Genomic DNA, 14,218 nt, shown 5'->3' with positions numbered 1-14,218 from the left:
CTGTGGCTAATCTTGGGACTGAATTCATCTGAGGACCTACTTAATATATGAAGTTTGCGTATAAGCTCCTACAAATGCAAATCTTATGCTTTTTTAAAAATATATTTTATTTACTTATTTGAGAGCAAGAGAGAACACGAGCAATCAGAAGGAGGGGCAGAGGGAGGAGAAGCAGACTCGGACCCTGGGATCATGACTTGAGCCAAAGGCAGATGCTTAACCAACTGAGCCACCCAGGCACATCCAAACCTTATACTTTTATATTTCTTTCTTTTCTAGAGAGATTAATTACCTAATAAACACAAAGCCAGTTAACTTTTTTCTTTTAGCTTTCACATATTAACAAGTATATCTAAGCTGAAGGAGGATGAATAATTTTTTTTTTAATTTGACAGAGAGGTCACAAGTAGGCAGAGAGGCAGGCAGAGGGGAAGGGGGAAGCAGGCTCCCTGCTGAGCAGAGAGCCCAATGTGGGGCTCAATCCCAGGACCCTGAGATCATGATCTGAACTGAAGGCAGAGGCTTAACCCACTGAGCCACCCAGGTGCCCCAAGGATGAATAATTTAATTGAAAGAATGAGAATTTGGAATCAAAAGAAGTAAGTTAGCAGTCTTTTTTCCTCCTCCAAATTTCCCCCATAACTATCCCAGTTACTCTCTGTGCAAATGATCCTAGGCAAATCGTTTAACCTCTATTGAGTCTCTGTTTTCTCATCTAGAATTAGGGAATAATACCAGTATGGTGATTTTATAATTGGCCCCCAATTCTTTGATACACCTCCTACTGAAAGGTATGGTTTATATCTCCTTCCCTTGAGTCTGGGCGGACCTGTGACTGCTTTAACAACAGAGGCCAGGGATGCGTCTGCATGGATGCTTCTGAGGCTAGGTCACAAAAGGCATGTCGCTTCTGCTAGAGAAATGCTCCAAGAAGTCTGAGGCCACCGTGATGGAGAGGCACATGCAAGTCTAAGTGCTTAGGTGACAGTTCCAGCCAAGCCTGGCCTTCCAGTCATCCCACACACTGCCAGACAGGTGAGTGGGAGAAGCTGTGTTGGCAGCAGATCTGCAGCCTCAGCTGATCCAGCCCCACCCACTGAAGGCCTCCCCAGCTGCTTCAGCCTTCTCCAGTTGCAGGCACAGATGCTGCCAAGCAGAGATAAGCAAGTCCTGCTGGACCTCATCCAAATTCCTGACTCAAAGAATCCGTGAGCATCATAGAATGGTTGTCGCTTTATGCTTGTAAGTTTTGGGGTGGTTTGTGAGCGGTAATGGCAACTAGGATAACCAATAGCCATAGTTACTGTGGGGCTCAGATGACCTAGAGAGTGCATGAATGTGCTTTGTAAACTACTGTGGTCACAGGCAGGCAGGAGTCTTTATTGTTCAACAACTGAATAATAACAGTTAATGTGTACTGAACTCTCATTGTGAGTCAGGCACTATTTGGAGGGCTTTGTGTACCAACTCATCTAATCCTTCTAACAACCTGAGACAAGTACTATTATTATCCCCATTTTATAGATGAAAGGACTGAGGCACAAATGAGTTAGGTAACATGCCTAAAGTTACATAGGCTGGAAGTGGCACAGCTGGATTGCAAACCCAGATTACTGGACTCAGTCCTAAAGTGGGGACTGAGTCTTACTGAACAGTCCTGCATTCCTGCTTCACCTTCATTTGTTTCTATCTGCTGATGAACACATTTCCTGTTCCTATTTCTAAAATGCAAATATGGGTTGTTCTTTTCCTTGGGTGAGAGACATTAAAGGGGAAAAATCTAGGGTACTGACTTAGAAGTTATTCTTGCCTGAAAAAAAGGGGGGGGGAAGGAAGTTCATGCTTTATCAGTGTTACCCATTATAAGCTTGGCCATTGCTAAAAAATATCAGAGTAAAAAGGAGTAGTCAGCTTGCTGGAGGTATAATTAACCATTAAAATTATACACGTGAACCTGTATCAGATACTTCAAATCAGAGGATAGGTACCTATCAGGAATTTTAATTGGAAAGATGGGATTTGTCTCATTCAAGAATGGTCTCTCATTTCTTTTCCACCTTCATTCTGTCCTTTGACTATCTCCTGACTGGTCTGATCATTCCACTGGCCTGCTCAAAAACCCTCAAAGTGTCCATAGTATGCATTGAATCAAATCGAGACTCGTGGATTTGGTATTATCAAGACAGCAAAATGCCCCGCTCCATCCCCTACTCATTCAATACGCCAGGTGCGCCATGTTACCTTCACCTCCCCGACCTTGTCCATGTGTACTTTCTAAGGTTTTGTGCCCTCCAGTCCCTCCCACTCCATCTCCACTCTCCAAGTTCCAGCTCAGGGGCCAGATCCTCAAGAAAGTCCTACCAGATTTGCCTCATTCTGAATCTGAACCAATTTCTCCTTGCCTGTGTTTCAAAACCCACGATAACTCCATTAGAGCATTTGTCCCAATCTGCTGCTTCTCTAACTAGCAGTGTGTGTGTCATCTACTGGACAATGTTTCTTCCTTAGGCCATAAGCTCCTTCAGGATATACACTAAGATAGGGTACCCTCCATATAACAGGAGGCCAAATACGTGCCTGATGAACTGAACTAAAATGAACAAACATTCATAGTTGATATAATAGATGATATTAAAACCAGACATTAAAACCTTCATTTTTTGATAAAATACAATGTATTTAAGTTAGAATTTAAACTCTACATCAGTGGTTCTAAAATTATCCTTCTTTGGAACAACTGCAACTATATTTTGTAGCTTAAATTAGATTATGTTAATTGTTAGAATGTGTTCAATTTAAAGGGTTTTTCCTCAACACATTGTTCTAAAACTTATGGCACCTGTTCTCACTTTCCTGCTAACATGTGCTAACAGATGACAAAAGACTAGTATAGCAGAACTCTTGGAAAAGTGATTTCTTAAAATTATTTTCTGTAATTGGATAATTTCTATAGTGTGGAGCTCGGAATATATATAATAGAGCCATATTTCTGCCACTAAGAGATTAGTTCATGTAATGAACATTTTATGATGCTTCACAGAGGGCCTTTACCCTCTGTGTGAAAATCAACCATTGGTCTACACTTCATAAGGTCAGTTTGAGGATGTCCACTCTGTGAGCACAAGGGAATAGAGATGTTAAGTCCTAATTGTATAATATTCAAGACAATACACTTATATAATCTATTAGAAATATTTTATAATTCACAATCAGCCTTTCTGATCTCCTCAAATGCCTACAGAGATCTATCAGACAAATGAAGGAATTTGTTCTTTATTGGGTACAGACTGAAATAGGAATCGGAAATCGCATAACACCAGAAACCATCTGTGCCCATGACACACAGACCTGAGGTCCATCTTCTCTCAAAAAGGTTGCCCTTTAAGAGATCCATCTCCCTGTACCCTTCTAGGCCTCCAAAGTGTTGGGGTTGGCTCCCAGTGAAGCCAGTCTTGAGACATGGACAATATAGTCACTCCTTCCCATCACAACACTTTGTACAGATCTCTCTTTGTCATTTATAACAACAATAATAGGCATTATTATTATTATTATTATTATCAGCAGCAGCAGCATCACAGCTACAATTTGCTATATCTTCTCCAGGAGCCAGACATAATTTCACCACACTATTGTGATTTCTCCTTCTATAATGGCAAGCTCTCTGAGAGGCAATAGCTATGTTCTACTTAACCTCCATTTCCCCAGAATCTAAGCATAGCACATGGCCCAGAGTAAGAGCTCCATATCTAGTGGGTGACAAATGGATATCCATATGCAAAGGAATGAAGCTGGATGCCTACCTTGCACTGTACACAAAAGTTAACTCAAAATGGATCAAATGCCTAAATATATGAGTGAAAACTATAAAACTCTTAGAAGAAAATCTTAGGAGTAAATCTTTATGACCTTGGAGTAGAAATTTTTTTTTATATTTTCTATATTTATATTTTTTATATTTTATATATTATATTTATAAGACACCACAAGCACAAGCAACCAAGAAAAAAATAGATCAACTGGACTTTAGAATTAACGTATTTAATGGACTACCAGCAAATCCTATATCTGATAGGGAGCTTGTATCAAGAATATATAAAGAAAATTTACAACTCATAAAAACACAACTAAATTAAAAAGTGGGCAAAAAATGGAACTAGACATTTAAAAAAAAATGGAACTAGACAGTTATTGAGGAAGATATACAAGTGGCCAATAAGCACACGAAGAGATGCTTAGCATCTTCATCATTAGGGAAATGCAAATCAGAGCCCTAAGGAGATACCATGTCACACCCACCAGAATAGCAATAAAAAAAAGTTAGTAACAAACGTTGATATGGATGTGGATAAACTGGAACCCTTAGACATTGTTGGTGGGATTATAAAATGAGTTACCTGCTTTGGAAAAGTTTGGTGGTTTCTCAAAATATTAAATGTAATTTATCATATGATTCAGCAATTCTACCGAATCCATATATGGATGTGTACCCATACTTCGGTAAACACCCATGCAAACTGAAAGCATATGTCCTCCCTAAAATGTGTACAGAAAGGTTCATATTACTTTTTTTTTTAGGTTCATATTATTCTTAATAGCTAAACCGTCAAAACAATCCAAAAGGGCATCAACTGATGAAAGGATGAATAAATATGTGGCATATTATCTGGATAGATAATATGGATACTTATCCATATTATCTGTCATATCTGGATAGACAATGCAATATTATCTGCCCATAAAAAGGGAATGAAGTAGGAGTACATGCTACAACATAGACAAACTTTGAAAACATTATACTGAATGAAAGAAGCTAGACCCAAGAAGACACACCTTGTATGATTCCATTTACATGAAATGTCCAGAATAGGCTCATCTATACAGAAAGAAAGTAGATTAGTGATTGCCAGGAGCTAGGGAAAGAAGGGGATGGGGGAAAACTGTGGGGTTTCTTTTGGAGTGATGAAATGTTCTAGAATTGGATAGTGATGGTTGCCCAATTGATGGCCCACTGAATTGTATACCTTAAAAGGGTGAATTTTATGGTATTTGAATTTTATCTCAATAAAGTTGTTATTAAAGCCAATTGGGGAAAAAAAAAAAAAAGAACCGGTGTTTGAATGAACAGGAAGTCAGTGGGTGAGTAAAAATAGGACTGGTTTCATAAAAAGAGCATAGGTTGAAATACAAGAGCAACACCAGTTTGGACACAGGTGGTGATGCCGATCAAATGCTAGTTTAGAGCACTTGTCATTTTATGCTTTAGGATGTGGCAGAGACCAAAGCAGACAGAGGCGAGGCCATCAGGAGAATAGGAACAGGGGAGAGGGCACCATCTTGTCAATTTCTGTGGTGGTGGAGAAGGCAAGCACGGATGAGGGTTTGTCACAGCTGGGATGACAGAATCTAAGAACGAAGATCTCTTTAAGACATAATGAGGCAAGAGGTAATGTTTTACATAGAAAACTTGTGAATGCTACTGCTTTATGAGGTACTATATCCCTGAACCACACTACTGTGGCACTGAACACCAACAGATGGGAAATTTGGGAGCTGAGCTGAACGATCCAGACACAGGGGATTTTATGGCAATGTACTTTCTAAAAGTTAAGGCTACATTTGTCTCTGTTGTAAAGAGTATATTTTATTCTGGGTTTACTGGTGTTCTACTTTTGAACTGGTAACTATAGACACTCCGTCCTCTGACTTGAATCCCTGCCATGTTCCTGGTGTCCAGTCTCAGCAGAAGCCCCAACTCTATCCTGATGGTTTGACTTGCCAATATGCCTTTCCTGGCATCTAGCAACTGTGAGCTCCTTAAGCCTTGGTTTGCTTCCCTCCAGCCTCGACTAATTTCTCTCAACCTCTGATTTAGTCTCTAACTTTAATGCTGTCCACACCCTACTGAGACACAAAGTAGAGAAGACATTCCTATGGCCAGAGTCCTGCTTGGACCACAGCATTAGGATGATTTTTATTGGAACTCAGTCCTCAATGGGGTCAGTCACATCTATCTGGGATTAAGTCATATTATAGCCCTCCATTAAACATAAGACCCTCCAAGTCCAATCCCTTGGAATGCATTTCACTAGTTCAATGGTTGACAACACTGGAGGTATGGTAGGATCATCTGAGAAGCTTTTATGTTCTAAAGACGGTATCCCAGCGCGCCTGGGTGGCTCAGTGGGTTAAAGCCTCTGCCTTCGGCTCAGGTCATGGTCTCAGGGTCCTGGGATCGAGCCCCGCATCGGCTCTCTGCTTGGTGGGGAGCCTGCTTCCTCCTCTCTCTCTGCCTGCCTCTCTGACTACTTGTGATCTCTATCAAATAAATAAATAAAATCTTAAAAAAAAAAAACAGAGACTGGATCCCACACCCAGAGATCCTGATGTCAGCCATTTGGGGTGCGGCCATGGCCTCAATAGTTTAGAACATACCCCAGGGGATGCTAATACTCAGCCTAGGCTGAGAACTACTACTTGGTTTATAGTCATGGTTCTCAAAGTGTGCTCCCTGGACCAGCAGCATCAGCAGCACTAGAGAACTTAGTTAGAAATGCTAATTCTCAGGGCCCACCCCACCCTTGTAAATCAGAATCTCAGGGGTTGTGCCCAGTGATCTGTGATTTTAAGAAGCTTAACAGCTAGTTTAGATGTAGGCTAAAGTGTGAAAACCACTGGTTTATGGGTAGTCTCTGGCACTCTGGTTGTCGGATGACTTACTAATGAGGAAGAAAAACAAGCACTGAGATGTCTAGTTAAAATCCTGGTCCCTTTGGTGCACCTGGTTTAAGTTGCCAGATGCTAAATACTTAAGACAGAAAAGAACCTCCTGGAACAAAGGGTAGCTGCAATAGCAAGCTGATGTGTGTGCTCTCTCATATGTGGTGGTGGTTATGGCATTTGGTTTGACACTGGGCAGAGAGTGAGTGTTGACTGTTTAACGCTATGCTTGAAAAGGGGTTTCTTACAGCTTTTGTACCAATCACCTCTGAGACAAGCTTGAGGTACTGCACTATCGGTTAGGTTCTTGGTATGTCTCACTCAGATCAATAAAAATTCCCCACTACTGAAAATCAAACCAGTCACTTCTCTTGTCCCCAAAATCCAAAGGATGGCTCTAGTACTAGTTTCTGGAAGTAGCCTATCTCATCACCGCAGGCATCAACACACCCAAACTGCACGGCACATTTCTTAGAAGGGCAACTAGGTTTTCAAGCATTGCTTTTAAAGCAATGGTTCTCAACTGGGTTGATTCACTACCCCTCCAACCCCCAGGGGACATTTGACAATGCCTGGAGACAAATTTGGGTTTTCACACTTGGGGTGGGGAATGCTACTGCAATCTAATGGGATACATTAGAGCATCAGTAAGTAAGTCAGTAAGAGGTGGCAATACCACAACTATATTTTAGTGTTGGAAGAAGTGGAAATATTCCCTAAGGGTTTTTAATAAATATAGCATCTAGATGGTTTAGGCACATCACAGAGAAGACCTCCTAAGGCCTCTGTTAGCATATGCCTTGAAAAAAAAAAGAGAGCAAATAATTGATTTGCTTCCTTTCTCTTTCAAAAATAGCTACAGCACTTTGCTAAGGTAACTGTTCCCAAGATAAAATTTAGAAGCCAAGACAAAAGCATAATTGCTTGGAAACAGAGAACTAAGGAAAGCAGAAATCATTTTATGGTTTTATGGGTTTTGCCTCTCTTATGACCTTCATCTTGTAAAATACATTGACATTTGCTATCTTTTTTTTTTATAAAGATTTTTATTTATTTTTTTATTTATCAGAGAGAGGGGGGGGGGAGAGCGAGCACAGGCAGACAGAATGGCAGGCAGAGGCAGAGGGAGAAGCAGGCTTCCTGCTGAGCAAGGAGCCCGATGTGGGACTCGATCCCAGGACGCTGGGATCATGACCTGAGCCTAAGGCAGCTGCTTAACCAACTGAGCCACCCAGGCGTCCTGACATTTGCTATCTTTTTATTCTCCCTGGTGTCCCTGCAACATCTCTTATTCATTTAGTAGGCAGCACTGAGTGCCTCTTCTTTCTTACTTTGGTCTTGGGAACCCTCTACCCCAGAGTGTCTTAACTCCTGTGTGTTCCTGGGAGCAGCAGCACTGAACCTCACCTGGGCACTTGTTCAAAATGCCGGTTCTCAGGTACCACCTCTGACACACAGAATCAGGACTTGGTGGGGAGGTGCGGCCCACACAGCTGTTTCAGTGATATCCCAGGTGACTCTTACGCACACTGAAGTTTGAGAAGCACTACTTCTGACACCTGCTACTCCCCGTGGAGCCCACGGACGAAGACTTGGCATTACTGGGAGGCTCTTGAGAGCCCTGGCAGCTCAGCCCCATCCCTGCCATCTGAGTCAGAATCTGCCTGTCCTCAGGATTTCTTATGCACATCTGGGTCTGAGAAGAACTGGTCAGGACCCTGGCTTTCTTCCCACCCTTATGACTGACATGTTTCTGTTTCCACTGTGGATTCCTTCAACCTCACCTAAAGGTAAATACATCTCAAAGACTCTAGCTCAGATTCTCAACCCTGGCTGCAAGTGGGAGTCACCTGGGGAGCTTTAAAACCTGTTGATTACCTGTATGCCACTTGCAGAAGTTCTGATCTAACTGGCCTGAGGTACAGTCCAGGCACTGGGATGTTTAAAGCTTCCTCAGGTGACTCTACTGTACAGTTAAGAGCCTCTCCTCCAGTCCTTAATCCTCTGCTCCCCTTTTCTTGATTACAGATCCCAGCAGAGCCCATCATTTTAAATATCACCCCTACCTCACCCCTGAGGACTAAATTTATATGCCAGCATCAGTGTCTAGTTTGACCTCCCATCCTGTTGTTGTTGTTGTTTTTTTAATAGATTTTATTTATTTATTTGAAAGACAGAGAGGCAGCAAGGAGGGGATACAAGTAGGAGGAGTGGGAAAGGAGAAGCAGGCTCCCTGTTGAGCAGGGAGCCTGATGTGGTGTTCAAGCCAGATCATGACCTGAGCCGAAGACAGATGCTTAACGACTGAGCCACCCAGGCACTCGTCTCCCATCCTGTTTTAAACATTTTGCCTGAGTAGTCTCCTTGCCTTGTCAAAATCACTTATCACAATAGGATCACATGATTTTCAAGGGCCACTATTCTCGTTCTTCTTGCCTCTTCACTATAGTAAGTGGCACTATCAACCTTCTAGTTACCCAGGGTCATCACTCAGGAGTTAACTTTTTACTTTCTTTTCCTTTGTTCCTACTAGGAAACAAAATCCCCACATGCTTGCAATTCCTCCTTTCTTCCTTCATTTCACCAACAAGTATTTATTAAGTGCCTACTATGTACCAAGCACTGTTCTAGAAATTCAGCAATAAACACAATGGACAAAATCATTTTCCTTCTGTAGCTTACATTCTAGTAACTTGGGGTGAGAGATAATAAGCCAGATAAATATGTAAAATCTGCATCATAGTTCTAAGAGGAAAAGGCAATGAGGAAGTGTGTGAGTGTTAGGTTTTGAGTAAAGATCTGAGAAGGTAGGTTTTGAGTAAAGATCTGAAGGCAGTGGGGTGGGGAGCCCTGTGGGTATCTCAGGGACAACTTTTGCAATAGAACAAGAAGCAAAGGTCCTTAGTATTATTGGTGTGCTTCACCAGTCAGAATGGCTAAAATCAACAAGTCAGGAAATGACAGATGCTGGCGAGGATGCGGAGAAAGGGGAACCCTCCTACACTGTTGGTGGGAATGCAAGCTGGTGCAGCCACTCTGGAAAACAGCATGGAGGTTCCTCAAAATGTTGAAAAGAGAACTGCCCTATGACCCAGCAATTGCACTACTGGGTATTTACCCTAAAGATACAAACGTAGTGATCCAAAGGGGCACATGCACCCGAATGTTTATAGCAGCAATGTCCACAATAGCCAAACTATGGAAAGAACCTAGATGTCCATCAACAGATGAATGGATCAAGATGTGGTATATATACACAATGGAATACTATTCAGCCATCAAAAGAAATGAAATCTTGCCATTTGCGACAACATGGATGGAACTAGAGCATATCATGCTCAGCGAAATAAGTCAAGCAGAGAAAGACAACTATCATATGATCTCCCTGATATGAGGAAGTGGTGATGCAACATGGGGGCTTAAGTGGGTAGAAGAAGAATCAATGAAACCAGATGGAATTGGGAGGGAGACAAACCATAAGTGACTCTTAATCTCACAAAACAAACTGAGGGTTGCTGGGGGGAGGGGGGTTGGGAGAAGGGGGTGGGATTATGGACATTGGGGAGGGTATGTGCTTTGGTGAGCACTGTGAAGTGTGTAAACCTGGTGATTCACAGACCTGTACCCCTGGGGATAAAAATATATGTTTATAAAAAATAAAAAAATAAAAAAAAAGTATTATTGGTGTGCTTAAGGAATAGCAAGGATGCCAGAAGGGTGGCTGCTGGGTGTGGGAGAGGATAGTAGTAAGAGTCAAGATCAGGGAAGTAAGAGGTGGTTGGTGCATGTGTGAAAAAGCCTGGAAGGCCTTTATTAGGACTTGGTTCTTTGAGCGAGATGAAGCTATTGTACAGTTTCTTGTGTGCATGTCTGTGTGTGTGTGTATGTTTGTTTTTTTGACAGAAAAGTGATGTGATCTGACTTATGTTTTAAAAGACTCTGGCTGTTGTCTTAAGAATGGATACAAAGTGGGCAGAGGTGGAAGGAAGCACAGAGACCTCATATGAAGCTCTGGCAGTCATTTAAGCGAGGATGGATGGTGGCTTGGGTGGGAGGTAGCAGGGGAAGTGGTGAGATGTAAGCAGCCTCTCTAGACCTGTTGAAAGCAGAGCCTACATGAGGGATTGGATGTGGAGCAAGAGCAAAAGAGAAGTTTGGGCCCAAGTAGCAACAAGTATGAAACTGCAATTTACAGAGTTTGGAAATATTACGCGAGGAGTCAGTTTGGCACCCACAGCAGAAGGTCAGTTTTGGACAGTTGAAGTTTGGGATGCCTTTCAGACCTCCAAGTGGAATGTCAAGTACAAGCTGGGAATATAAGTCCAGAGTTGACTATAACTTTGGGAGAATGAATAAAATAATCATGGGGGCAAGACTAGACAAAGAGATCCATTTTCTGAGCCCTGGGGTGTTCCAAAATTTAGAGGTCATAGAACATTCATGCAACAAATACTTGAGCATCTGATATGGGTAGGCCCTGCTCCAAGTTCTTGAGGATGTATCAGTGAATATGATATAGGAGGAACCAGTAAAGGAGCCTGAGAAGGAATGTCTAGAAGGTAATGAAATCTCAGAGGTTTTCTCCATTCCAGTTGCAAGTGCACAGTCCTTAATTTCCATGTCCTCATCACATCTTGGACAAATGTGCTGATATCCTAACCAGTCCTCCTTTTGGTCTCTCCAGCTCCAATCCATTCTATCCACCGAAACCAGACTGATTGCCCCCAAACAGCATTCATGAGCTTATTCCCCACTTCAGTAACATGTACCAGTTACCAGGAAGGATCATTTCTAAAGTCTTCTCACTATCATTAAAGACTTCCATGGTTTTTTCGGTATATACCTTGCCTTCTTTCCCACTACTCTACCAAAATGGATTGTGCTTATTCTCCAAACAATAATTGGTCCAAGGATACTCAACTAATAAATGGTAGAGCCCATATTCGAACTCAGGGAACTGAATAGGACCCACCCACCTGGGGTTTGGGGTAAGCTTCAAGACAACTAAATGAGACTGGATCCTTGAGCTTCAGGCTTCTCAGACTCAGAGCTGGTCTTAGAGACAGCCCGTGGGGCTAGTTTATCTCTCTCTAGGTTCAGGCTAAACATAACCACCATCCTCAGCTTAAAAAAATCACTGTGATGACCCAGAGTGATCTGGCTAAGCTTTGATGGTGATTTTTGCAGGCCATGAACCAACCTCAGACACGAGGAAAGACACTGAAAGGCAAATAGGCCTTGCCTAAGTTGTCTAAAGATCATACGGTTCTGGGCCCAGTCCAGAGGCTCTGGCCAAGCTAGGCTAGTCCCAGGGAGGAGAGAGATGTGGTACTCAGGGGGCTCTATTTAAGTAAGCCAGACTCTGGAGGTGACCTTAAAACCCATCCTTTTGACAGTTCTCATTCTGGTAAAGATAGCTGACAGCTACTCCAGCATTCTCCCCATTTCTGATCTGAACCAAGCTGACTCCTGTGAGCCCAGGTCAACATTCACCCCATTTTCCAGTTTTTGTCCTAGGAGTAACTGCCATATCTATTGGTGCACACATTAACCTCTAGTCTTCATCATTTCTCTGCCAAATGGGGATTGTTACTACTCAGAAATGAATGAGAAAATGGAGACTCAGAAATAGTCACTGTCCAAAGTAAATAGCTCTCACTTCTGTTCATTATGTCCAGTCACATTTACATGGGGTATATCCGAGAATGCACCTGTTATGCTAAATGATTAACTAGATACAATAGGTGTCATTAGATAGTAAGGTAGGAGGCAAATGGTGGAGTGTCCTGAATGTGGTATAGTATACAGGCATTGTTAGCCTTTGTAGTAAACTTAAAATATAGTATCATTATTCCCACTTGGGGAAGGGAGATGAGCCTCAGTCAGAGTGGTAGAATCACCCGCCCTACTACACAACTAGTAAACAAAGAAGCTGGGATCTGAGTCCACGTGTCCAGGACTTGGTCTGTGGCTCCATGGCCTGAGGCAGCAAGTCATAGATGTGGCTCCTGATTCTGCCTCAGTCACTAACATTGAGTAGGACATTCAGGTCTCCAGATTGCAGGTGCCTCATATATGATAAGGGAAAAAATGCTACCTACTTCACATGCATGGTGGTACAAAATGGGTTAACTGTTTGGGGAAGTTCTTTGCAAATGTAAAGATTAACTATAAGGGATTATCATTGCTATTTTTATTATTTGTCTTTTCTGGGCCTCAGTTTCCTCCACCTTAAAATTAAAAGATGGGACCAGGCGACCTCCAAGGAGCCTTTTCTGGCAAAATTCTCTACTTTGGGAGTTGGGGGGGGTGCAGAGGAGAGAGAGAGAATCTTAAGCAGGCTCCACACCTGAGATCACGACCTGAGCAGAAGTCAAGAGTCAAGACACTTAACGAACTGAGCCACCCAGGCACCCCTAAAATTCTCTACTTTTAGAGGTCTAAACACTTCTGGGCTACATTAAAACAGTTTGGCTTTATAGGATGATTCTTGGTAATGATACACCAGAATTTTAACAGGGCTAACAGTTATAGCCTCTTGTGCTTACAAAGGGTTGTGAACTCCTAATGTTTATTTCTTAGTATTGAAGAATTCTGTTGGAATAAGATGAGAAAAAGATGCCAGGACACATGCTAGATTTATTTTTTATATATACAATCAAATCAAATTACTTTGTATCAAATGAGGAAGAGAAACACAAAAATGTTACCCTACTTACCAGTCCTGTAGCCACCACCTTGATTTGGGAAGACAAAACAGTCCTTTTCTCTATTAAAAAAAAAGGCTCGGGGTTCCTGGGTAGCTCAGTGGGTTAAAGCTTCTGCCTTCGGCTCAGGTCATGATCCCAGGGTCCTGAGATGGAGCCCCACATCAGGCTTCACTCTCTCTCTCTCTGCCTGCCTCTCTGCCTACTTGTAATCTCTCTCTGTCAAATAAATAAAATCTTTTTAAAAAAGGCTCTATTTTGTAGTATAATTACCTTGTTCTACTTCACCCAAAAAAAGAATAATCAGTACACTCCTCATAAAAAAATTTCTTGAGCCACTAAAAGGCAGTTATTGAAAAGCCAACTGTGTCACCCAGAACACCATGGTAACCAGTTATCACCAGGGCATGAAAAAATAGTTGTTAATCACTAGGAACTGAGCTGGTTCGCAATTTGGCTTGCTAAGCAACAATGCAAAAATAGCAGAGTAACGACCCATTATCTGGAGATCTGAATTTGCACAGCTCTAAATCTGGTCCCAGAAGGAACTACCCCAGGTCCATACACCCAGCCCATGCCCTAGGCTCCCCGTCAAATTCTAATTAATCATTTATTCACCAAATATTTATTGAAGCTTATTGTGTACCAGACACACAATTCCTAACATGCATATTTACTTGATTTCTCAGTTCAGTAGAGGCTGTGAAAGACACACAGAAAAGAGTGGTTTTGTGATGAGTGAGGTGGGGGGAGAGGCTTGCTTGAGGCCAACTCAGAACTAGCAACTGATA

General features: G+C 42.1%; 1 protein-coding gene across 2 annotated transcripts in view; it reads right to left on the bottom strand.

Annotated features, from left to right (window-relative positions):
* CNNM1 (cyclin and CBS domain divalent metal cation transport mediator 1) overlaps nucleotides 1–14,218 on the bottom strand; it is a 60,592-nt gene that overhangs the window by 34,920 nt on the left and 11,454 nt on the right. The window lies entirely within an intron of this gene.

Source organism: Mustela nigripes, chromosome 4 (genome assembly GCF_022355385.1).
Source record: "Mustela nigripes isolate SB6536 chromosome 4, MUSNIG.SB6536, whole genome shotgun sequence".
Taxonomy (NCBI): Eukaryota; Metazoa; Chordata; class Mammalia; order Carnivora; family Mustelidae; genus Mustela; species Mustela nigripes.
Note: the sequence above shows the minus strand (reverse complement) of the source record. Positions and strands in the feature narration are given on the sequence as shown.